At 38.3% G+C, this 24,387-nt stretch overlaps 1 protein-coding gene across 1 annotated transcript in view; it reads left to right on the top strand.

The window, feature by feature from the left end:
• Positions 1-24,387, top strand: part of CDH8 (cadherin 8) — a 379,689-nt gene that overhangs the window by 184,224 nt on the left and 171,078 nt on the right. The window lies entirely within an intron of this gene.

Below are 24,387 nucleotides of genomic sequence, written 5' to 3'. Positions count from 1 at the left end.
AAAATTGTGTTTCAGAGAAAGTAAGGTAAAAATGCCTTCCCCCTCTTTAACTCAAACTCTCTGTCAAATTATAAACAACAGGAAAAATAAAAACAGGAATGTAAACAACCACCACCTCATTTATTGAACACGTATTATGTTCTCAGCAGTGTGCTAATTGGGTTTGCATGCATTATCAAATTTAATTTAATTTATTCCACACAATATTTTGAGATAGGTACTATTGTCATCTCTGTGTTACTGATGAGAGAACAGAGGATCAGAATTGATACATTTATTACACAAAGTGTTTGAAGCAAGATTCAAAGTGAGTCTCTCTGATTGCAAGATCCAGGTTTTCAGCATTCTCCTGTACCACAACTTGACTTCCACGCATTGTAGCTTGTGCCTGGGGCTGCCATTGGTTTACAAACGGACCTATAGAACTTGGAAGCAGGCCCAGGTCTCCTTTATACATAGACATATGAGGCAGTTTGGTGTCAGATAAGATGTGAGGTGGTAGTATTATAAAATGAATTGTCATTTTTGTGAATAGCTTCAGAAGGCTGAAAATAGCTTATTTGTATTCTATAAATGTTTTCTCTTTTTTTGTTTCCCTCTCCCTGCTACCCCCAATACCATATGTTTGCTTGTACCATTTTGGGCACAGACAGGGAGAAATGTGACATTTATTTTAAAAGCTACTAATTTGAGGACAGCAGTGAGAAAACAGTTGCAGTCCATCCTAAATGATTGAAGATGGAAAATCTAAATAAAATGCAAGGCAAGTGAATAATAAATGCTTAATTATCTAAAGAAATCAGGGTGAAGTTGCAGCACAGTCTAAACTTTCCTCCAGGCAATCAAGGGTATGAAAAATGACCAGTGTAAAAATAAACTAACTTAATTCATTGACCTTTTTTTGAAACTCAGACCATCTTTCTTCATTGGATACAAATAACATTTGTCTCAGTGGAACCTGTAAACATGAGCTAAGGAAAAAAATACTCCTTGGGGAAAAAAAATCCATGTAATGAATGGTTGTCTTTCCTAAAAATCAAGATAATACATAGAGTCTTCATGGAATGCCTTTGGAATTGAGTCATTGTTTTACCTTCTGAGCAAAAGTGATAAATTGCAAGCATACAAGGTCTCTTTTTTAATCAGGATTACATAGATTATCATTTCCACTGCCAAGGGGTCTGGCCAAAGGATTTTCTTGTACAGACCTTTGAGAAGAAATATTCAGATAAACTCAGGCTGCCCAACAATGCCAGGATATGCACTGATGAGTGAGAATGTCTTTGTAATTCACGTCAACTCATATTTAGTCTACACTCTGATAAATCATGTGCCAGGCATTGAGGGTGCAATGTCATGTATGATAAATCCTAAAAGAGATGTATATGGGCACTCAAAATGGTGTGATAACATAGGACACATGCCAGAATTCATGACATAGGGACGGAGAGGAGTGCCAGCTAAACCAACTAGTATGGAAAGAGGAGATTAAAAGAAGCCTTTTAAAAGGTAGTGATACCAAAGGTTGTGTCCTGAAAAACTGCATCCTTTAATAGGTGATTGGTCTGGGGTAGGGGGAATGGTTAAATAAGGCCTTTTAGCAAAGGAAATCAAAGGGATATGTGGTCAGGGGAAAAATTGGATAAGGAGGTGATATTGAGAAATTCAGTAGCTTTCACTTCCTCAATGGTATCAGAAGATTTTTACTTTAAGAGACATTTCTATATAAAATAAATTGAGGCTGTAATTTAGGAATCCAAACTCCTTTTAATTTTCTGCATGACTTTGGCCGAGTACCATCTCCTCTTGGGACTAAGTATCCAGTTTTTAAAAATGCTGATTATAATGCTGTTTCCAATCATTCATGAAATTGGAGGGGAAAAAAGCATATACTCCATACTTTGCTTTTGATCTTGACAAATTTAGACTACCTTGAATATTATTATTATTAATTTTTCTTTAAGTATTGAAAATCTGTCAAAGTCATAGTGGCTGGTGAATACAGCTTTTCTTTGCTTTTTTAATTTTTTTAACATCTTTATTGGAGTATAATTGCTTTACAATGGTGTGTTAATTTCTGCTTTATAACGAAGTGAATCAGTTATACATATACATATGTCCCCATATCTCTTCCCTCTTGCGTCTCCCTCCCTCCCACCCTCCCTATCCCACCCCTCTAGGTGGTCACAAAGCCCCAAGCTGATCTCCCTGTGCTATGCAGCTGCTTCCCACTAGCTATCTATTTTACATTTGGTAGTGTATAATGTCCATGCCACTGTCTCACCTTGTCCCAGCTTACCTTTCCCCTTCCCCATATCCTCAAGTCCATTCTCTAGTAGGTCTGTATCTTTATTGAATATTATTTTTATACTTTAATTTTTATTGAATCAAACAAAATGTGATGTTTTTGATTGGACATTTCCTCTTAGAACAACCCAAAGCTTTTGCATTAATGGTAGAGAGAAAGGTACTTCGGCATTCTTTAATACAAGGCATCTGTTTCCATTAAAACCTCTGGATTTGGAGTGGAAAGTTTGACTGAAAGGGAAGAGTGACATGGAGAGGGAGGAAGCTGGCTTAACCAATTTTCTGGGTCAGTTTCATCATAGAAGATAAAGAACCCCTTTCTAAGTGCTGGATAAAAGCACCCATCTCACAGCTGACTCACTTTGAAAATTACAGAACACCCCAGATCAAGTTCTCCAATGAAGTGGGTGGTCAACGGTGGGGAAGGAGCAGGTACAGCTTCTTCTGTAACATGTGGAACCTCTTCTAAGCCTCCTGAAAGAACAGGGGTTCTCCCTGAAGAACCTCAGGCATGAAGCCAATAGACAGAAAGATTGGGAAGGGAACCAAAGGGTGCTTTTCTCACCTGTGGAGACATCCTCCTAATGCACTCTTCATCCAATTTATATTCTCTTTATACAGAAAATAATTTTCGAGGAAAAAATACAAGCCTAGAGACATCCCTTTCAAACATAAACATACACACACACACACACACACACACACACACACAGAAACACACAGATACGTGTTCAGAGCAACTAAAGATGGGAGGAAGTATCAATTTGTGAGTTTATGCTTGTTTAAGGCCAAAAGACTGTATAGAGAAAGACAGTTCCTTTATCATATGCCTTACATTTCAGGTAGAAGAACCACAAATGGATGCTCAATAAAATTGTAGGCAGCAACAAACAAACTAAGTCTTTGCACTCTTGTAAAATCCCTACCCCATATGAAGTAGCTATTTTTAAATGTCTTATTAAAGATGAGGATTATGAAGAGGTTTAATAATATGGCCAAAGTCAGGCAGGTGACAAGTATTTGGTACATATAGTTCAAAATCAATATTTGTTGGAAAAAATGGATGAATGAATTAATGAGTGAGTAATGAGAATCTAATGTGTGTAATGCCACCTCTACCTATATTTAAACCTCACTGTGTTGTTTTAGTTCCAACTAAATGATGATATGATGATGACAAAATGTCATTTTAAATACCTAATGGATTAATGTTCTAATCTGCGCAGTATTTAGCGATAGTATTCTCAACAAATGCTATCCCTCCGTAGTCTAGCTGATGATTAATTTTTCATATCCCAGTGAGTATATCAGCCTGCTGCTTGCACACACTGACTTAACAATCATTTATTTCCCTGCCTGGAGTCTCTTGAGGGAGGTAAAGTGGGTTAAGTGTTGTGGTCACAAAACTGTTTGATGATTACTAAAAATAATCTCCCTACCCAGTCTTCCCCCCCAAACCCAGAACAATTATACGTACTTGGGTAAGCTGAAAGAAGTGTGACTGTCATGTTACTTACACCTTTGAACATTTTTTAAACTCAGAGGGAGCTGTCCAGTGCTGACCATAGGTAGAATCAAAGTGATGTATTTTCAGAGAAACCAAAGTCTTTGGAGGTGCATGGTGAAGAGAAAGCCTGAACTACACAGAGTCCTCAACATGTTACAGCTGCTGTCACACTGGGGTGCTTTGGGATGGGTTTAGGTGGAAGCAGAAGCAAATACTCCCCCATGACACTCATCCAGCCTGCGTAGACCAGCTAGGATCAGGATTTTTTTTTTTTCCCAGCTTACTATGAATCATGTCCCTGCAGAAATAAATTGTAGTTTCTATTTCTGTGGTGGTACTCTTTCTTCCTTTGAAATATAGCTTTGAATTTCAAAATGGCTTAGGGAAGAAAGACAAGATGTGTTTTCATTGATTTTATAGCAAAGCATGGTTTATGTAAGGATATCAAAGATTAACCTTATGTATTCAAAAATGCACACACACATATGAACACCCCTTTGGTGTTTTTGTTTAAGGATAGCAGGTTATTTGTATAGTTCCATCCCCACCGCACTCCATCCTTTTGGCCTAACTCTGCGTCCCCAGCACGTAAGACTATTTTGAACACGTTACTGATGCACAGTAATTGCTTTAAAATACTCTAGCAAATGTGACTTTAGATATAGCTCCCCAAAGAAGGATTATCTAACATTCAACTGTTCTAGTTTGGAAAATAGTGTATTAAATATCATAAAATGTTATCTATGGTTTTATATATATATGATTTTGGAAGCTCAGAGAAGGGGGTTAATTCATACTGGACACCACTCTTCTTAAAGCAACTGAGATAGGTCTAGTGCACAGATAGGAATCCACTGAGAGGCTGCATTAGAAGGAGTATATAAATATTTCATCTGTTTCCTTATAAGTCAAATTCTAGAAACATTCCTGTGAGATAATTTCCTCTGGACTTAAGCATGAAAGACCACAATTTTTCTTTATAAGAAAGACTACCAAAAAACAAAAATTTCAACCGTAATTACAGGGAATCCTGTCTAGTTCTCACTCTGCACCTATGTGCCTAGCACTGTGCGTTCCTTGTGATAGTTGTACAAGAAACATGTTATAAATTAACCAATAAACATGGACAATTAAATCAAGGATGAGCGTGGTTAGAAAATGGGCTTCCTCAGAAAGACTTAGATGTTGTCAATTTCAGATCCCAGAGAATTTTGGATTTGAAAAATGGGTGCTTCTAGAAGCTTAGAGTATATATTTATATTCTCATATTTAATATGTATTAGCATCTGACCATTTGATTATTTGGAACCATTCGGTGTGACATTGCTTATGACAGACCAAGGACACAAGGATGTGCTCATAGATGCTACATAAGACTAGTCCATAACACTATTGTGTCCATTTATGTCTCCCTTTCCAGAAGCAGTGACCTCTCTTGGCAGTGGCACGTAACACTGTGTATTATATTCTGTTTATAAAATCAAAGGGAAGGAAGGTACTATTTATTGCTCATCTACTATGTGCCATTTCCTATAATTTTCATAGTAACCATGTGAAGTGGGTGCTATGATCCTCATTTTACATAAAGGAAATAAAACTCTAGGCAAATTAATTTCTGGAGGCTGTCCAGGTAGTAAAAGTCATAGCTGGTTTCCTGACCACATCTGTCTGATTGCAAGCTCTGCTGCATTAGGCTTTTTATGTCCTAATAGAGAGGACTGGGGGAAAAAAAACCCAACAACAGTGAAAAGTCAATGAGTCCAGAAACTAAAAAGAAGAAAAAGAAGAGAGAGACTCTATAAACATTTTAATGCCCTCTTTTATATTAATGTTTATTTTCAATTCAGTAAATAGATATTTATTGATCACCTCCACTCTCAGGGACAAAATGATGAATGGGGTAAACATGGCCCTGATTTCCTGGAGCTTACAGAACAACTAGAGAGATTTTGACATTAATAATTATGTTAAAATACATCAATTGGATATTGTTTATTGTCCAAAGTGGCATGAAGAAAAGATGTAAGGGAATGAGATAGTTGATTTATTATTATTATTATTATGGGTTGTTTTTATTTGAAGGATTGGATTGAATTTCATGAAATTAAAGAGGAAAAAATAAACAACGTTCTTGAATAATGAGAATAATCGGTTCATATAAATATGGATGATTCAGGAATATTGAGTAAGGGAGTCTAAAATAGAGCTACTTGCAAAGAATAATCAGTCTCAAGAGAATCATTTCTTCGTTTTTCAAAAACTGGAGGGACGTTCCACTTGGGGTGAAACCCTGATTTAGAAAAAAATTTGAGTGTAAGTACTGGTCTCTAGGCTTATATTTATTCCCTTAGTTAGAAGATTTTATGGCTATAATATGGAAATAAATGGTTATTTCTACCCATACAGGTTTAATCGATATATATAGACTAAATATCGTTTCCAAACTCTTATGTGCCTGGTACTATGCGTAGAGTAAGTGAAAAAGACACAAGTTTTGTGTTTTCCTAGGCAGGGGCTAAGCATGTGGGTCTATAAGTACAGTAAAGAAAAAAAAAGTGAAATGGTTTATTTATTTTTGGCTGTGTTGGGTCTTCGTTGCTGCGTGTGGGCTTTCTCTAGTTGTGGTGAGTGGGGGCTACTCTTGTGGTGTACAGGCTACTCATTGCGGTGCCTTCTCTTGTTGCGGAGCACACACTCTGGCACGCAGGCTCAGTAGTTGTGGCGCACGGGCTTAGTTGCTCCACAGTATGTGAGGTCTTCACGGACCAGGGCTCGAACCCGTGTCTCCTGCATTGGCAGGTGGATTCTTAACCACTTCACCACTAGGGAAGCCCCAAGCCAGGCTGTTTTAGATGACCGTGAGGAGCAGAAATATGGAAAAGTAAATTAGCGATTTTAGTGTTCATAAGTTTAACGGGATTGAACTGGTTGGTAAATGCAAGCATAGCCATAATTAGATAGATTTTTTTTGTTTTTAATCTGGAGAGTTTCTTTAAAAGTAGTTTCCATATGCGGTAAAATTTTATTGTGTGTGACATAGTACTATTGGAACTTTCCTTTCCATCCCATTAACTTTAATAATGTTGCTGTGGTATTATCTATCTTAAAAGCTACCTTTGCACTCTGACACCTGTGGTTCTCTTAAAGACAGGAATTGAGATCACCTAATTGTGCTATTTAATAACAAACACATTCATGAGCTATACATGAAAATAATGACTATGTTTACACGATGAAACAAAATGCAGATTTGATTCCCTTGCTCTCATTCTCAGCAGAGTATAAATTAGCAATCCCAGGCACAAATAGTAATAACAGAAATGTACTAGGCCTTGGATAATAAAGCTAAAACATTTAGTGATTTGAAAGAACTGGCAACAAACCTCACTGGTCCTCAGTCCTCTTGCAAAACCAGGTCAGGGAAAGAAGTAGCCCCGTAACGTTCTCGTTCTCATAGGATTAACTTTGTTCTTTCTATGACTTGAGTCAGGTCACTTGAGTTTAGATGACTTGATATCAAAGTAACATTTTTAACGCTCATGTTCTGCTAACTTCATAAAATTGTATTTAAAAAATCTTTCCCTTGTGAGGCAACTGTTTGAACAAGAATTGTTAATAATTGGGTATCGAGAGAATGTTTGTAAGTGTGGTACTTTTTCTCACTCTGTGTATCTGTAGTTGTTCTACAATAGCTGGAAGGAAATCACCCCACCTTCCCACCGTGTTCCATTTTCTATCCACCAGGTCTCCCAAATTGCAGTTGTAAAATATTAGAATTGTCCTAATGGAATCTATTCTGAAATGACATCACTTTCTATCACAGCTGAAAATAGATATGAGGAAAAACACATTTAAAAACAGCATTTGTCTTATTTACATTTCATATGAACTCTAAAGTAACGTGCCTCCTACACTCTGGAAAATAGTTATTGAAGACTGTCATCTAAAGCAACTAAAAAATACGCTGAAAGAAAGCAAAAAAGACAAACAAAAGCTCTGTGTTACATGTAAACACTTATAACAAAGCTGAGCTTCTGAATGGTCACTGTGTTTCTGAGAGAAAGAAAGATTCCAATGATGCCTATGTGGCTTGGAATTTCAGAGGAGACAATATAGTGTGGGAAGTCATGAATGGGAACTTTGGAATAAGAGTTCGGTTCAACTTCCGTCACCGACATTCCCGAGTTGATGACCATCATTAAAATATTTCCTGTCCCTAAGACCCTACTCTTTATATCTTAAGGATGCATGATCATAGCTACTTTTAGAGCTCTTGCAAGGTTAAGATTGAGATAACATATTTAGAGTGTCCACACCTAATTTCCACTCAACTACTTGAGTTCCCTTACCTGCCAAAGTTATAATTCCCACTGAAGAACATTAACCCAAATACCGCCCCCTTACATGAATATTGTTGTTAACAGGTCATTGGCTTGAAAATGAATTTGGGTGGAAAATTGAGGTTTGTTCACATTTAATACACACCAAAAACCTCATCCACCCACGTGTTCAGATCTCTGAGGAACCGAGGGGGGCGTGGAGTTTTCAGAGCCCTCACCCCACCTGTCGTAGGCCCTGGTTTCTGTATATCTGCTCCACTGCTCATGGTTACCCCATTGACAGAAGACTGTCTTTCCCCGTGCTGAATGCCAACGCCTGTCCCTGAGTCAATTTGTCTCATTTTTCCATGCAACTATTTCAGTGGACGTCAAGGTGCTGAATTTTTACATGTGCAATATTTATGTAAGAGTGAGAATAAGCACAACAGTAATTTGATGCTAAGGTATTCTGAATGCTTCACTGGGATAAATTAATTACACCACGCGGCTCCCTGTTAAGTAGACCCATCCTGCTCTGGCTCCTGAGCATTCTGCGGCTAGAATTTTTCACTACAGAGGTGAAGAAGTGGGGAAAGCCAGCTCTAATTAGACCTCCACACATCTTTGGAAGAGGTCTGTGATAGTCATTTACTTGTCTGTGTTTACTTTTATGTGGGATTCCTCACAAGCTCACAGGGAGGAAAATTAGTCATTCATGCCCTGAGTCATTGAAAAATATTAAAATGCGTTGAGAGACAACTATGTGTCAGGTGCTGTTCTAGGGGCTCGGTAAACATCAGTAAACTAGGAAAGCCCACCTGTTTACTGTCTGTCTGCTCCCTCTGGAATGCATGTAGGCAGAGACTTTGATAGCTGAATAAGGAAAAAGAGTACCAGCCCAGAGGGGTTATTATTATAAAGGCTGGTCAGGGAAGGCTCACTAATAATTTGACATTTGAGTAGGGACATCACAATGCTGTTTTTACAAATGAAGAGAGCATCAAAGAGATAAAGTGACTTGCTCATGGTCACATGACGGTGTGCACCTGGGATACAGTGGGTGCTGAGATTCTGAATGTGTGACTGTCCTTTTACATGAAGGAATCATGGAAATCACTTCTATCTGGTCTTATGGTATTTATCAAAGTGTAGAGGGGACTAATGTATAGTCATATATTTTTTGAGTGAAAAAGATCAGAGCAGGAATCTTTTTATAGAAAAGAGGATGCTTAAAGTCTTAGTAAATTTGACAGAGAGGGGCAGGCCAGTTAGATGCTGCAATAAGAACAAAAGCACATACGGAAAACAAATTCGGTGTGATAAGTGTTATGACTGAGTAGTGCATAAAATGATAGCAAAGTTCAAAATTGGAGGGGGTGAATTTGTATTTTAGCAGGCAGCTGATCACTCCTGCCTGATCTTTTGGATTGTGAACTACTCCAGACCAGAGAACTGTATGTGTACCTCATCAGTCTTTATATCTCCAGCTCTTAGTACAGTGCCTGTTTCGTTGGAGGTGCTCTCTCCACGGCCACTGATTTGAATAGCGTTATCCAAACTTTTGCAAAGATGAGGAATTAAAGAGGGTGGATGATGGTGTCATGGTTTCTTTTCTCTTGCCCTGCTGGTGGTGGGCTAGAAATTAGAGTTATTTGGAGTGTTTTGACAGACTCAGCATAAATGTGAAAGACCATAAGGAAGAAGGAAAGATTGATTTTATTTATCACCCTCCCGATTCCCTCACGTGAGCCTTCTTTGGATATTAGGTTCACTCACACCAGAAATGGATGCCTAGAATTCACTCATAATAATAGATTATTTGCATACATGAAGGTAGTGAGGCTTATGGAATTTTATTTGCCTCTAAATATATAAAACAACAAAAAAAGAATTTTTACACTTTGAAATTGATTGGGCAAATAGTTATTGAAAGAATGCCTGATAAGTTCAGGAAAAAGCAAAAGCATCCCCATATCTTTGGAGCCCTTTGGGGCCATTATTTGGCAACAACTGCTAGAAAAAGACAAAGGAAACATTACAGATCTTAGTGATCATCAGTACAATATGCCTCTGTCTAGGACACAGTATATTTGATGTGTTCCATAGGTTTTCAGGAAATGTACATTTTTAACAAGGATGGATGAAAAAACATGCTATTACTCAGGCACATTAGTACTTATGGTGAGAAATATTGGAACTAGAGTTAGAAAATTCTGGATTCCATCATCATTTACTAGCAGTGTGACCTTGAGTAAAAGTCACTTATTATGTTGTACTTTGAAAGAGTAGGAAAAGTATGTCTTCCAGGCAACCTCACCCACATTTCTTTGATTTAATCCCTTGCTCATCTTAGAAACAAAGTGCCCGTGGTCTTAATTTAATACAGAGAAATCATGATGAGAGAGGGTAGGTGACGTATTCAAAGTCACCCAAAACATAAATGTCAGATTTAAAGACAAATGTATTCCTTTGTCCTCATCCAAAAATGTTTTCTCTGTATCACGTGATTTCTCTTAAGTATATTGCACTCATGTTCACGCACAGAGGTTACTCCTAGAGTATTTCATTTCTCATTACACTGCATACAATGACATGTGCAAGGAGAGACTGCAGGTTTCTCAGAATTAGTGCCTTGCATTCTTTGTATTGCGAGAAGGTCAACAACAAATGAACACATAAACCTCAGGTCCTGTAATTACCATGAGCAACTAAGAGTTTGAAGGAGCCAGTCTTTTGCCTACCGTGGGTACCTCTACTAAAGAGATCATGCACAGACCCCTGCACCATGCCTAATGCTTGGCAAATAGGGGGTAATTAGTGAGTGACTATTGAATTGCATTGAAGGAAGCAGACTTTTAGAGATGATCGAGCTTCAATATTCATTCATTCATGCATTCACACACCAAACATGTATTCCCATAAAATGTATCTTCACTTAGATTTATTGGAACAAAGACATTAAAAAGAAGAATACATACAGCAGGGAAAGGAGTATCGAATGGGGCATGAGAAGAGATTGATAAGAATGAGGAAGAGAAAGAGAAGGGGGGGTCATGTAAGTTTTTAAAAATCAGCGAAGAAAAAGGAAGAGCTACCTATTTGTTAGGGTTTCTAATTTTAATATAGAGCATCAAAATCATAAGCCACTTAATGTATTTGAAGAAACAGAGCTCTGATGTATTTTGACAACTGTCACGAAGGGAACAATAGCTCCATAAAAATCTGCCCTCACTAACCCTCTGTATGGTAACTCTCTGTTAACTGGAACACCTGCCTCACATCCCATTCTGACTGGTTTTGCCTCGGGCTTGCCTCCCAGGAAGGTCAGAAGGCTTCTTGTTTATACACATCTAATTATCTCTGTCCTGGAGGGACACAGAGATCCATTCACCTGTGTTTGCCTCTCTGTTGTGGGGTATAATCATACCTGGATTTCAATATTCACAAGTGTCCAGGGCTAATTATAGTTAAATGTGTCCTATGTATATGAGAACCACCGATAACGAATAGCTCCTGCAGGTGACATACGTCGGTCTCATTTTTTTTTTTTCCTGCAAGGTAAGTATCACTCTCCCCGCTTTACAAAGGAAATAGCTGGAGCCCAGAAAGCCAGGGAGTTGTAAGCCTGGTTACCCGGTTTTGTGTAGTTCTGCACGTTGCAATCCTCCCCCTGCTTTTACACTTAGCGTATAAGGAATGTGAAGTTAGCCTCCTAGTCTGTCTTCTCCGCCGTATCCTGAGTACGTGAAACAGTGTTCTATACAGAATAGTCATTGACAAACATTTGGGGAACCACAGATTGATTCCTTGTCGGTTATTTAGCCATACTGCTTCTTCCCCTTATTCTGTACAAAATAGAGCCCAGGGCATTCTGTGCCACCTGCCCTATTAGGTCCACGATGGGAGCTGAAAGACGTTGACTGGCACAGTAGAAATAATTTTGGTGCGAGAAAAAAACCTTAAAAATGAAAAAGAATAAATAGGGCTTCCCTGGTGGTACAGTGGTTGAGAGTCCGCCTGCCGATGCAGGGGACACGGGTTCGTGCCCCGGTCCGGGAAGATCCCACACGCCGCGGAGCGGCTGGGCCCGTGAGCCGTGGCCGCTGAGCCTGCGCGTCCGGAGCCTGTGCTCCGCAGCGGGAGAGGCCACAGCAGTGAGAGGCCCGAGTACCGCAAAAAAAAAAAAAAAAGAATAAATAAACTAAAACCTATGATAATAAGCAAGAGTGAAAAAGAGGGACGGTTACGGTGCCAGGGGAAGGAAGCTAACAGTGCTTCTTGCACTGACATGGATCTGATGAAGAGGGAATCACATAGCACCATTGTTGGAGAAGAGGCATGAGGGGAGGAGGAGGAGAATTCTATTTTGAGAGATAATGTGAAGGAACGGAGGGAAGTCACTCTGCTGGGAAGAAGGCAAGGCTGCAGCCCCAAAGAAGAATGTAGGAAGATTTCAAAAACAGAACTTTGGGAATGTAACAAAGGGGTCAAGGAGGGTATTGGATTGAAAGGCACAAAAGGAGTGGTGAGGAGATTTTCCAGGATTAGTTAGTTGTGAGATCGATAGCCCTTAAATTATTCTAAACGAATCAAGTTGGCAGAGTGTCAAGTGATTTTATTACGTGACTCCTCTCAGTACTTGAACATGTTTTACTTTTGTACATGTCAATAGTTTATAAAGGTCTTTGACTAATAAACAAAACGCAGTAGAAGCATGACAGTGGTAGGAAACCCTAGAATATTTCTTTCAAGCCCAGTCGGATTCCTGATTGTTACTTTGAGGGCAGTTGGGACAAGTTCTCAGCACATGTTTGGTGCTCATGGTAGCAGCTATAATAATTATAGGAAGACCGTCCCCTTCCTGGCCAAAGCCCTCTCCTGGAAGTAGGCGTGCCCCTCTGCCCCGTGTTAAAGCGATGGAAGCAAATTGATACCTCATGTCTCTGAAGCCTTGTGTTATGATTTTATGAATGGTAACCTTATTCATTCACATGTAGAAATCATACAGTGATCATCTGTTGCTAAACATGTAGTGACTCATGGGGCAAAAGCAGAATTTATTAGCCAAACATTTCTCTAAAAATTTGAGGTTGAGGATTTAGTTAATTTGGAAAATTTTATTAACAATGGCAGTCTTCGCCAATGCCTGTCTTACTTTCTGCATTTTATAGATACTTCAAATCAGGGTCAGTGAGTCACTGGAAGCTCCCTGAGGGAGGTCCGTGAGTTGGTCTAGCACCTCTGGGTTAGCGATTACTAAAAGAGGAAGAGCAATGACGATTATTTGAAGCTAACAGGCAAACTTACACGCAGAGCACTCTGAAGTCAGTGATTGCTGATCATCTAGACCCTCCAAAGTGTAGAGGAGAGCAGTTGGTGTAACAGGAAATACAGGGAGGAATATCAGGTCTATTACTGTCTCAACCGTGTTAAAGCTCATGGAATATAAATAATTTAATAAGGCCACAAAAGTTCATGAGTCTTCATCTTTTAGCAGGAACTGAAATAGGTACCTGACTGGGTGGTTGTAAAAAATAACGATGAGGTGATGGTGATAATAATTTCAATACCTGTCCAGGTAAATATCTACTCTTTGCCAGCCATTGTGCTAGGCACCTTGTATGCACATAGACTTCGTACCTGCATAGGGCCTGGCACAAAGGAGGCTCAGTAAGATATGGAGTCTTATTATTTTTACTGTGATTGATCTTTACAGTCACCCAGCAATAATGTAGAATTAGTGGTAGTTATAGTAGCAGTACTAGTGATCAGCTAGTTACTATTATATTATTGGCTAAATATTTTAGATGCATTATCTTCCTTAATAATCATTTTATGAACACAAAAGCCTATGGGTAAGTACTATCTCTTTGTAACGGAGGAAAAAAACAGGGGCTCAAAGATGTTAAAAAGTTACCCAGGTTATTTATGACACTTGGAATCGGAAGGGTCAGAAATCAACCCTGATGTCCCATATCAAATCCTGGGCTCTTAAAACACCATGTTGCACTTGTCCATGTCAGCAGGCTAAAAGCAATATGACGTGCTGGGTCTGATTGAGATCTGGGGTCAGACAATTCCTCTGAGGCATTAGAGGAATCAGGGCCACTTTAACATTTGGGGATAGTATCAGTTTTGAGTATCTGTTAGGCTCTGTGAACAAGTGCTAGGTGCTGTTTCATGTAACCTCAGGTGGATGTTACTATCTCTGCTGTATAGATGAGGAGACTGAGGTTCCAAGAGTTGAAAATAGTTTCTTAACTTTGGCTCCATTTCTTAGTCGGTGAAAACAGAGCTTGTGCTTTATCTACTCAATCCCCACCCCCCACCCCCCGTTCTCGTCTGCCCAAGTCCTGAACTGCTAAGAGAAAGCATCCAATTTTGTAGCGACCTTTGCTTTGCTTTTTAAACCACCCATACTTATTATACATATAATTAGTTATTGGAATTATAGCTTAAGGAAAGAATAGTGTCATCCTGTTCTTCACAGAAATAATTCCACTTGATTGAGGAGTCCCTGGAAGTGTTTTCATTTAGGGGAAAAGAAATTTCACCTTAATTCTGAATAGGAATAATTGCGAGGATTTCAGTGTAACTGAAAATTGGCATTTTAAATAACATCAGTTATTGGCTAGCCTGTGTGTTGATGCTATAAATGGTGGCTTTTGCAAAACTACTTAATAGGGGAATCCAGGAGCTACAGAAGCGACAGTCCGTACACTAAATGCACTATGAACATTGTATGTAAAAATATAGAGATGGGGTATCATTGTTATTTCACTTACAACTATTTCATATGTTATTCTATATGGATATGAAGATAGACGTGGCTGTGATCCACGCAGTGGGAAAACTTCAAAGTTGTAGTTAAGTATATGGAGTTTTTTTTTTGTTCTTTCTTTGCCAAGGGGCAGTGTATTATTTCATTAATAATTCATACTTAAGATTCTAGAGACCCAGATTTGTATCCTTGCTCAGCCACAGTCTGTGACATTGTCCAAGACCTTTCTCAGTGCTGGACCACATTCCAAATCCCTAATATTCATGTGATAATACATTTTCAATTCTGACAGATGAACTGAATTTTCCTATGGATTCCTGTAGGAAAATTTAGCTGTCATAACTATACATTTTCCAAGAGAAGTAAATAACAGTGGAACTTCAAAAATAGAAAAACCAAAGCATTGCTGATAAAGCATATAGATCAAAAGAAATTGTTCATGAATTCATCCTTAACTAATTCAATTTTTGAAGTGTTACTAGTATACATAGCTCATCAGCATCACTGTTTTGAGTGATCCTGAGAATATCTGAAATATTAGAACAGTGCACCACAAATTTATACTGAGACATTCAATAAATAACTCAAATGTCAATTATGAAATGAGTACAATATCTAACGAAACCATGAGAACCCCTGGCTTCTTTAATCTGCAACACACACACACATCACTGGCATTCAGGAAGTGCTGTGCCCTTCCTCTGGCAAACCAGCATGACCTTAAGAAGTGACTCTTGCAATGGTACAGAATAGCTCTTGAGTCTCCCTTGAGCCTTGAAGGCAGCAAGACTTGGTTTGAATCTTGACACCCTCCTTCCCGACTTAACGGCTCTGTTACCTTATAACTGTATCTAAATGTCTCTGGTCCCCAGATACATGACAATTATTAATATTTATCAAGTGCTTACATAAGCCAGGGCTGAGTCCCCAAAGCGGCTAGAGAAATTATCTACAATTATCATTTTTTTCTGTCTCTCTTTCTTCTTCCTTTTTCACTCCCTCGTACCTTCTCTCTTGACCTTTGTGTTATTTTCTTCCCTGCTACATTTGATGATACCTATTATGGGCCAGAGATTGTGTTCAGTTCTGGGTATTCAAAGATGAATGAGACATGGTTCCTGTCCTCAGTAATTTACTACCAGGATAGGTTGACATAATAGGGCAAGTGGTGAAATGGAGAAGAAACAGAAAAGTAAGTGACATGAGGAAGTTCCTAGCAAAGATGGGTAAGATCCAAAAGAAGAAAAGTCATTAGTTCTACCTGGGAAGGCTCCTTGGCTTCTGAAACATCAGAGCTGAAAGGATGGATGGAGTTTTAAGAGGTCGATAAAGGGCAAGTGTGGACGAGGCTGCGTTATCTACACAGAGTTGTGGAGGCACAGAAGCATGTGGAAAGTCTGAAGAAAGGTAAGTATCTGGGGAATCAAAGGCATATGCTGTGTAGAATGTTGTAGTCAAGATGAATCTGGGTACAAATCATGTAGAGATCTGGATGCAAAAAATATTAATTTTTGTTACATGAATACCACTGTGGAGGCATTACCATTTTGAAGTTGGTAAGAGATGTTCTTGCAGCATCGCTGACTATAATCTTTGTTTCTAATATTTAAAATAACATATGTTTACTTTATTGTTAACGCTGAATTAATATCTAAATTTTATTTACATATATATGTCTATATATTTATAAAATATAAATACAAAAGCATATATATATATATGGGTGAATGTATATATGCCCACATATATATATATATGTATATGTTTATAAAAATAAATACCAAAATATGTATTATATTTCATATATCTCTATATGTGTCTGTATCTATATCTGATGTATAAAGTAAAACATTTGGCTTTTACCTCTCGTGTAATAATACCAACCTAAACTCTTATTTGGCAATTAATAAGATTTTAAACATGATTGGTGAGCTTCAGGAAATTTCAGTGACTTGCCCAAAATCACATGGTTAGTAATACTCCTGAAATAAATTTTCATCTATATAATCCCAGACCATTTTCTAACAGATGCAGTCCTATACTTTCTATTGCAGAGTGCTAGGAAATGTGGCAGTGAACCTCCAATTCCTTCACAAAACACATCAAGTTATCTTCATTTATATTCTTTGCCAAATTGTTATAAGCACTTATATAAGATTAATCATGGGATACATTATTTTTATTTTTTTTATTTTGTTTTTGTTTTTTTTTGCGGTACGCAGGCCTCTCACTGTTGTGGCCTCTCCTGTTGCAGAGCACAGGCTCCGGATGCGCAGGCTCAGCGGCCATGGCTCACGGGCCTAGCCTCTCCGCGGCATGAGGGATATTCCCGGACCGGGGCACAAAACCGTGTCCCCTGCATCGGCAGGCGGACTCTCAATCACTGCGCCACCAGGGAAGCCTGGCATACATTATTTTTAAAATAAAATTTTTAAAATGTTACAAGCATTTTAAGTTGCTACATAATATTTTTTTAACATCTTCATTGGAGTATAATTGCTTTACAATGGTGTGTTAGTTTCTACTGTATAACAAAGTGAATCAGCTATACGTGTACATATATCCCCATATCTCCTCCTTCTTGCGTCTCCCTCCCACTGTCCCTATCCCAACCCTCTAAGTGGTCACAAAGCACTGAGCTGATCTCCCTGTGCTATGCAGCTGCTTCCCACTAGCTATCTGTTTTACATTTGGTTGTGTATATATGTCCATGCCACTCTCTCACTTCGTCCCAACTTACCCTTCCCCCTCTCCGTGTCCTCAAGTCCATTCTCTACATCTGCGTCTTTATTCCTGTCCTGCCCTTAAGTTCTTCAGAACCTTTTTTAAATATATATTCCATATATATATGTGTTAGCATACAGTATTTGTTTTTCTCTTTCTTTCTGAATTTTATTTTATTTTTTTATACAGCAGGTTCTTATTAGTCATCAGTTATATACACATAAGTGTATACATGTCAATCCCAATCGCCCAATTCATCACACCACCACCACCATCACCACCCCTGCTTTCCCCCTTGGTGTCCATATGTTTTTTCTCTACTTCTGTGTCTCAACTTCTGCTCTGCAAACCGGTTCATCTGTGCCATTTTTCTAGGTTCCACTTATATGCGTTAATATACGATATTTGCTTTTCTCTTTTTGACTGACTTCACTCTGTAAGACAGTCTCTAGATCCATCCACGTCTCGACAAATGACCCAATTTCGTTCCTTTTTATGGCTGAGTAATATTCCATTGTATATATGTACATCTTCTTTATCTGTTCATCTGTCGATGGGCGTTTAGGTTGCTTCCATGACCTACCTGGCTATTGTAAATAGTGCTGCAGTGAACACTGGGGTGCATGTGTCTTTTTGAATTATGGTTTTCTCTGGGTGTGTGCCCAGTAGTGGGATTGTTGGATCATATGGTAATTCTATTTTTAGTTTTTTAAGGAACCTCCATACTGTTCTCCACAGTGGCTGTATCAATTTACATTTCCACCAACAGTGCAAGAGGGTTCCCTTTTCTCCTCACCGTCTCCAGCATTTGTTGTTTGTAGATTTTCTGATGATGCCCATTTTAACTGGTGTGAGGTGATACCTCATTGTAGTTTCGATTTACATTTCTCTAATAATTAATGATATTGAGCATTCTTTCATGTGCATCTTGGCCATGAATTTTTATAATATCTGCTTAATATTTTATGCATTTGATCATTACAACCTTAACTGCTAATTTAATATTTCCCAGTGTTACATATTTAAATTACTTGCCTTTTTAAAAATACCATACAAAAAAGTGAACATCTTAATGCAAAAATTTGAGGGGTTAGGAGAAAAGAAATTTGTCATTTCCTTGGAATATGTTCTTAGTTTTAAAAATACCAGGTCAAAGTATCTAAACAAGCTTTTGATTCCTGATACTTAAACACATTAGCTTTCTAATTATGTTATATTTTGCAAAAGCACCAGAGATATCTGAGAAATCTAGTTTCTCCAAATCCAGACCATTCTCTCTGTCTACCTATCTACCTGTCTATCACCTATCTAATTGATAAGTTATTAGTCACAAAGAAAGGTAAATGCAGTTTTTTCTGAATGCTATAAAGGTTGAACAGTTTTCTAATGTTTCACTTTCTCCTTTGCAATGTATCTGTGCAGATTTGGCATTATTGAAGTTATTGTATCAAAGCTATTATTGAGTGATAAGGTGGGCATGCATTGAAGGGTCTTTGGTTGTATACCCTTCACCCCTCATAACTGGCAGCATGTAGTACAAATTCCATAAGTAGCAGAAAGTATGGGTGTAGGATATTACCCCCCAAAAGAATTTTTCCCTGATGAATTTGTACCACTTAACCTCATAATTGAAAGACTCTTTTTCAGAGATCGTAAGGTGATAATTGCACGTTATATTGGCAAGAGTTTGGGGGAATAACAGAGCTAGTTTTTTCATAACTAGGATAATGTGTTCAACAAGTCTTATTCAAATAGGAGTTTAGCACAGCATTTTATATCAACTGCAATCTTTGAACAGCACAATCTGGGAGACCCACAAAGAGTGAATTACAGTAATCAGCCTTCAAAATGACAAAGGAGTTAATCAGCATCTCCTTGCCTTTCTCATGAAGCCTCTCAATCTGGTGATATCACAGAAATTATAAAAGGAAGTCTTCGTGACGGATACAAAATGCTTCTCAAATGATAATACCAAAGACAATGGGAAGAAAAAAATAAAGACTCAACTTTTAAATTTTTGAGATGACTGAATTCTAATAAGAAATACTCCCTGAATGATGAGACATAAGGAATAGCTGTTTAGTACTTGGGAGGAACTTAGGCCAGGCTAGGATTTAAATTCTTAAACTTCCGCCCAAGGGAAATCTCCATGTGATTGAATACAGTTAAGATGAAACCATGTCTTTTAAATACAGGAGAATCAAGCACATTGGTCTATTCACAGTAGGGTGGTGAATGCCAGCTTCAGAGCAAGATGATTCCCTCTTTCCCCTGTTAATCCTCCTGCCAGGGTTCACCTCCAATCTCATACCTTCCCAACCCTACTCCCAGTGCCGGGTTCAAAATCTCCATTGAATTCAATTCACAGAGAATGGACTAGTCTCATTAATTGAATTTTCTGATTAGATTAGATTTTCAAAATGGAGTTCCAGGGAAACACTTCTAGAATTTAATAGTTTACATTTCCCTTTTCTGAGTCTACTTTGCAGTTAATGTGATCAAGGATTCAGCAGGACAGGCTCATCCTTCTGAACATCAATTGTGGATTTTTCTTCTACTGGAAATGTTAGAGCCTCCTATTTTCAAGGAAAAAAAATGTGTCCCAGGGAAGTTCTGTGATTTTTCCAAAGGCAACTATTTAAGGTGTCTAACTAAGTCAGCCCTAGACCCCTTCCTGAGTTGAAAATTTACAAAAGCCAAAGACAAAATCTCTAACAGTTTTCGTTGTATCAACTCCAAGTCATATGCTGTTTTCTTTTTTGTGAGGTTATTTACCATACTAACTGCCCCTGAAGAAAGCATGTTGTATACTACTCTCCAAAAAACTGATAACTCTGATTTGTTGCCAATTTGGTGTAATGGAAGTTTAAACATAATATTTAAGCTTGTGAACACATTGCTGGGCATTGAGGATGTGTGACTATAAGCACATGGGGAGACGTGGACACTACTTTTGCTTGACCACTACTTTGAAAAAGAGGAACACAGTCTATTTCTCGGGAGATGGGAAGCTATTTAAAATAAGCACCATCAAAAGTTGTTTTAAATTAGTTTATTTTGGCAAAAAGGGTATAAGGATCTTTTCTCTGTCTTCTTAAAATCACAGGTGAAAATGGACAAAAGTGCCATTTAATTGAGGATTATAGTCACATTTTAGTCTTCATGGTTCAAAAGCTGTGACTTCTCAAATCAGAGAGGGAAAATCACTTATTACTATATTTTCTCTTCTGTATTTGGTGATATTTAATACCAAACAATTATTAAAACATAGAAGTCCTTCTCTTGTCCACAAAAGAAATAGCTTAAAGCTACTAATACTTGGGAGAATATGTGGGCCAAAGCAAATAATTCAGGGTAGAAGAAGTAGAAAGAACGTTTAAGGCAGTTTTTAAGCTTCTGTTTTAGGAGTTTATTAACATCTTGCCGTATCTATGCATGTGAAATGATCTGCCTTTTGTATAGGAATTTAAAAAGTTAAGTAACATGTATAGATATGCCCCAACACAAGGAGAAAAATAGAAGGACCAAAGGCACTTGTGGTTTTTCTTATCCTGCTTTTATGGGCACAAGGTAGCAGGAAAAATGTTCCAGAAACTATGTCTTGGATTTTTTAATGAGTTGCTGCTAGTTGTAAGGCAATGGGCTCAGGCAAAGCAAAAGCTGTTCATTACAGTTTGTACTGAAGCCAGTTTCGTGTGTGGCACACCCTAAGGACATGGGAGACACTCCCCACTTAACCTTAAAATATCAGGAAACCTACTCTCAATGTTGTACAATAAAAGAAGAAGGTGTGAAACCTCCCAGGTGTGCAGCTTCCCAGATGGGTCATCGTGAGCAACTCACTTCACTGTATACGTATTATTCTCATGTTACAGATAAGGAACCAAATACCTGTCTGGCCATCTCAAGGAGCAGTCCTTTAGACAGCTATACGCGATGACATTGATGTAAGAATGACATGGTGGAAACATGTTTGACACGTGGCTAAAGAACCAGTATCCGAACCATATCTTTTAGGGTCCTGGCAGGAGTGGGGTGATTCAGGAGAGTTTAATGAGGGAAGTACTGAGAAAAGTATGGCCAGGTTAAGAGAGCCCATTAAGGAATAGGGAAGCCCCACAAGGCCAGCAGCAGAAGTGCTAATATCATTCCTAGACCTGAAGGAGCCAGGGAAGGAGGCGCTAACAGACACTAGAGTTTTGCTCTAGTGTTATCCCAAGATAGAAACCGTAGATGGCCAAGCATGTGACTGAGGTATTGGGTGGTCTGGAACCTCACCCTGCTCCAGCCTCCCTATCTCCCGGGGTGGTGTGCATTGGTGGAGTCTAACGCAAAGCCAGCAAGTAAGTCCATCCATAGAGGCCACTCTCCCACACCAAAAGTAGGTGCAGAATGCTGGAGAGTGGATGTGGAAGAGCAGCTGGCAAGTGTTCAGCACTCGAACCAGTATCCAGATAAGCATTAAATTCTGTTTGGGAAGCCAGAAGGGGAGGGGAGACAGTACGGTTGGGTAACTACTGTGTGACAAGAACTTTGCATGATTTATCTCACATCGTCTTAGAATCCCCTTGATAAGAGGCTGATTATTATCTCCATTTAACAGGGGAGGTGAGCCCTGGTGGGTTTAATAATGTGTTCATGATCACAAAGCTTGTAAGTGTGAGGATAATATGAGAAACCAAACTTGCTTGACTTCAATAGGTGGGAGCATTTATAAGGGGACTCTAACTTGTCAACAGATGGGCATCGTAGGTAGTAGGAAGCTGTATACTTTGATAGTGGAGGACATCAACATTTCTGTAATAGATGGAAACCCAGGGAGCTCTTCTTGTCCCATTAAAGCAAGGCCTGCTGTCATGATGCTTCACTCATATTCTGATACAACTCACAGACACTGACCCAAGTATGCTATTTTCAAACGAGCTTCAAAACTATTTTAATTCCATGTGTCTGAGAGACATCACAGTTTTTTTTTTTAATTTACCCTCTCATGATGTATTAAAAAAAATGATGAGAATAATACATACCAGTCTTCTCTGACTCTGAGGAAGCTGTAAAAATTCTTCCACTGAAGTAACCTAAGAGGATTAATGTGTAGACCTTAATCCATCAACTTCTTTGAAAACAGTTGCTGCCTCCCTTGAGGAATTATATTGCTTTTCTCTGATTATTAGAAGCTCTACATCAAATTCCAAAGTCCAGTGGATGGCTTTAATTCATGATGACCTTAAATTCTGGTGGTACCTAAACTTTACAAACTACAAGTTACTCATGTTACTAGCATGGGGGTAAAACTGTTTTCTAATCCTTCTTACTGGAATTGGGCCCATACTGAAGATTCTGAGTCATGAAAATATACATCCATAGCGGAGTAACCGTGTTGGCATCTTGTCATGCTGATAATGAGGTTTTCTTATTGTTGTTTTTACTGTCTTTTGCCTAGATGTTTATTTTCCTCTCAGCAATGCCTCACAGTGATCCGAATCAGAATGATGGCTATATTTCTGTTTTTCTCTTCTTTCAGTTTTTTGTTTATAACCATATACGTATGACCTATTGACTTATATTACAATATGGTCAAATCCTGAAAGAAATCACTGTATTGAAAGATATCAGTATGTTACTATCCATACTTCCAAATAGGCAGGGTTATCCAGTTGAGTACTCCCTGAATGGGAAGCTCTGATATAAAGGTGGCTTCAAGGTTGAAGAAAGTGCATAAGAACTCACAGCTTTTCCCAGAGCCTGCTCACTGACTGGGTGGATTAGATTTCCCTGGGCACTCTTGTGCCTCGGCTGATACTTGAATGATTCAGGGACTTGAAATCCTTGCAAACCTTTTACAGACAGATGATATAATTAGAGCATATGAGTCCAAAAACACAGGATTACAACTTCAGACATGACCAAGTGATTCACTCATCTTCAATTTGAATTGAACATTTATGATGTCCCTGAGGTTAGAAGTAAGGAGCAAATTGTCTTTAATGCAGAGACTTTTCCTTCACTTGGTCCAGAGAGGTAACACATTCATTCAAGAGGGATATTCTGGACTAGTGACAAACACTTCTATTTTGGGCTTTTAGTAATATGGGGTGGGCATCTTATGGCATAGAGTTAAGTAAAACTGCAGGGCACAGAAAAATATAGTATCATCATAATAAGATATCTGGATGGTTATTTGAAATGGGAAGGATAGCAATATCGGTTAATATGGGAATGCCCAAGTTACTCATAGTACATTAATTCAATGAAAAATTATACAGCTATAAGAAGTAATGAGTTGGACCTCTAACCATTGACAAGATCTCAAAGATATCCACTGTGTGAAAAAAGAAAGTCTCAGAACAATGACTATACTGTGATCACATTTGTGGTTAAATGTTCATGTGCACATTTGCACATTTGTATGCATATACATGTGAAAATATACACATCAAAATATTAGCAGTATCTATGAAAAGAGGTATGAGGGTAGGGAGAGGGCTAAATAAAGATTTTTCAAAATATCAGGAATATCTAAGAAGATTTTGAATCTTTAATAAGAATATTAAATTACTAGTGACACACAGAGAAGCAGAAGATGAAACCCTGAAAATATGTCAGAAAAAATACTAACATTTTAGCACTGATACTATGTTATTTTATATGATTTTATGTTTACTCCCTTTTCTCTTTTCTATATCTTCCCATTTCTCTAAAATATTTATTACTTTTACTATAGTCATGATGTAACTAAACAATTAAAA

Source organism: Delphinus delphis, chromosome 20, assembly GCF_949987515.2.
Source record: "Delphinus delphis chromosome 20, mDelDel1.2, whole genome shotgun sequence".
Taxonomy (NCBI): domain Eukaryota; kingdom Metazoa; phylum Chordata; class Mammalia; order Artiodactyla; family Delphinidae; genus Delphinus; species Delphinus delphis.
This window is presented reverse-complemented; position numbering and strand designations above follow the sequence as displayed.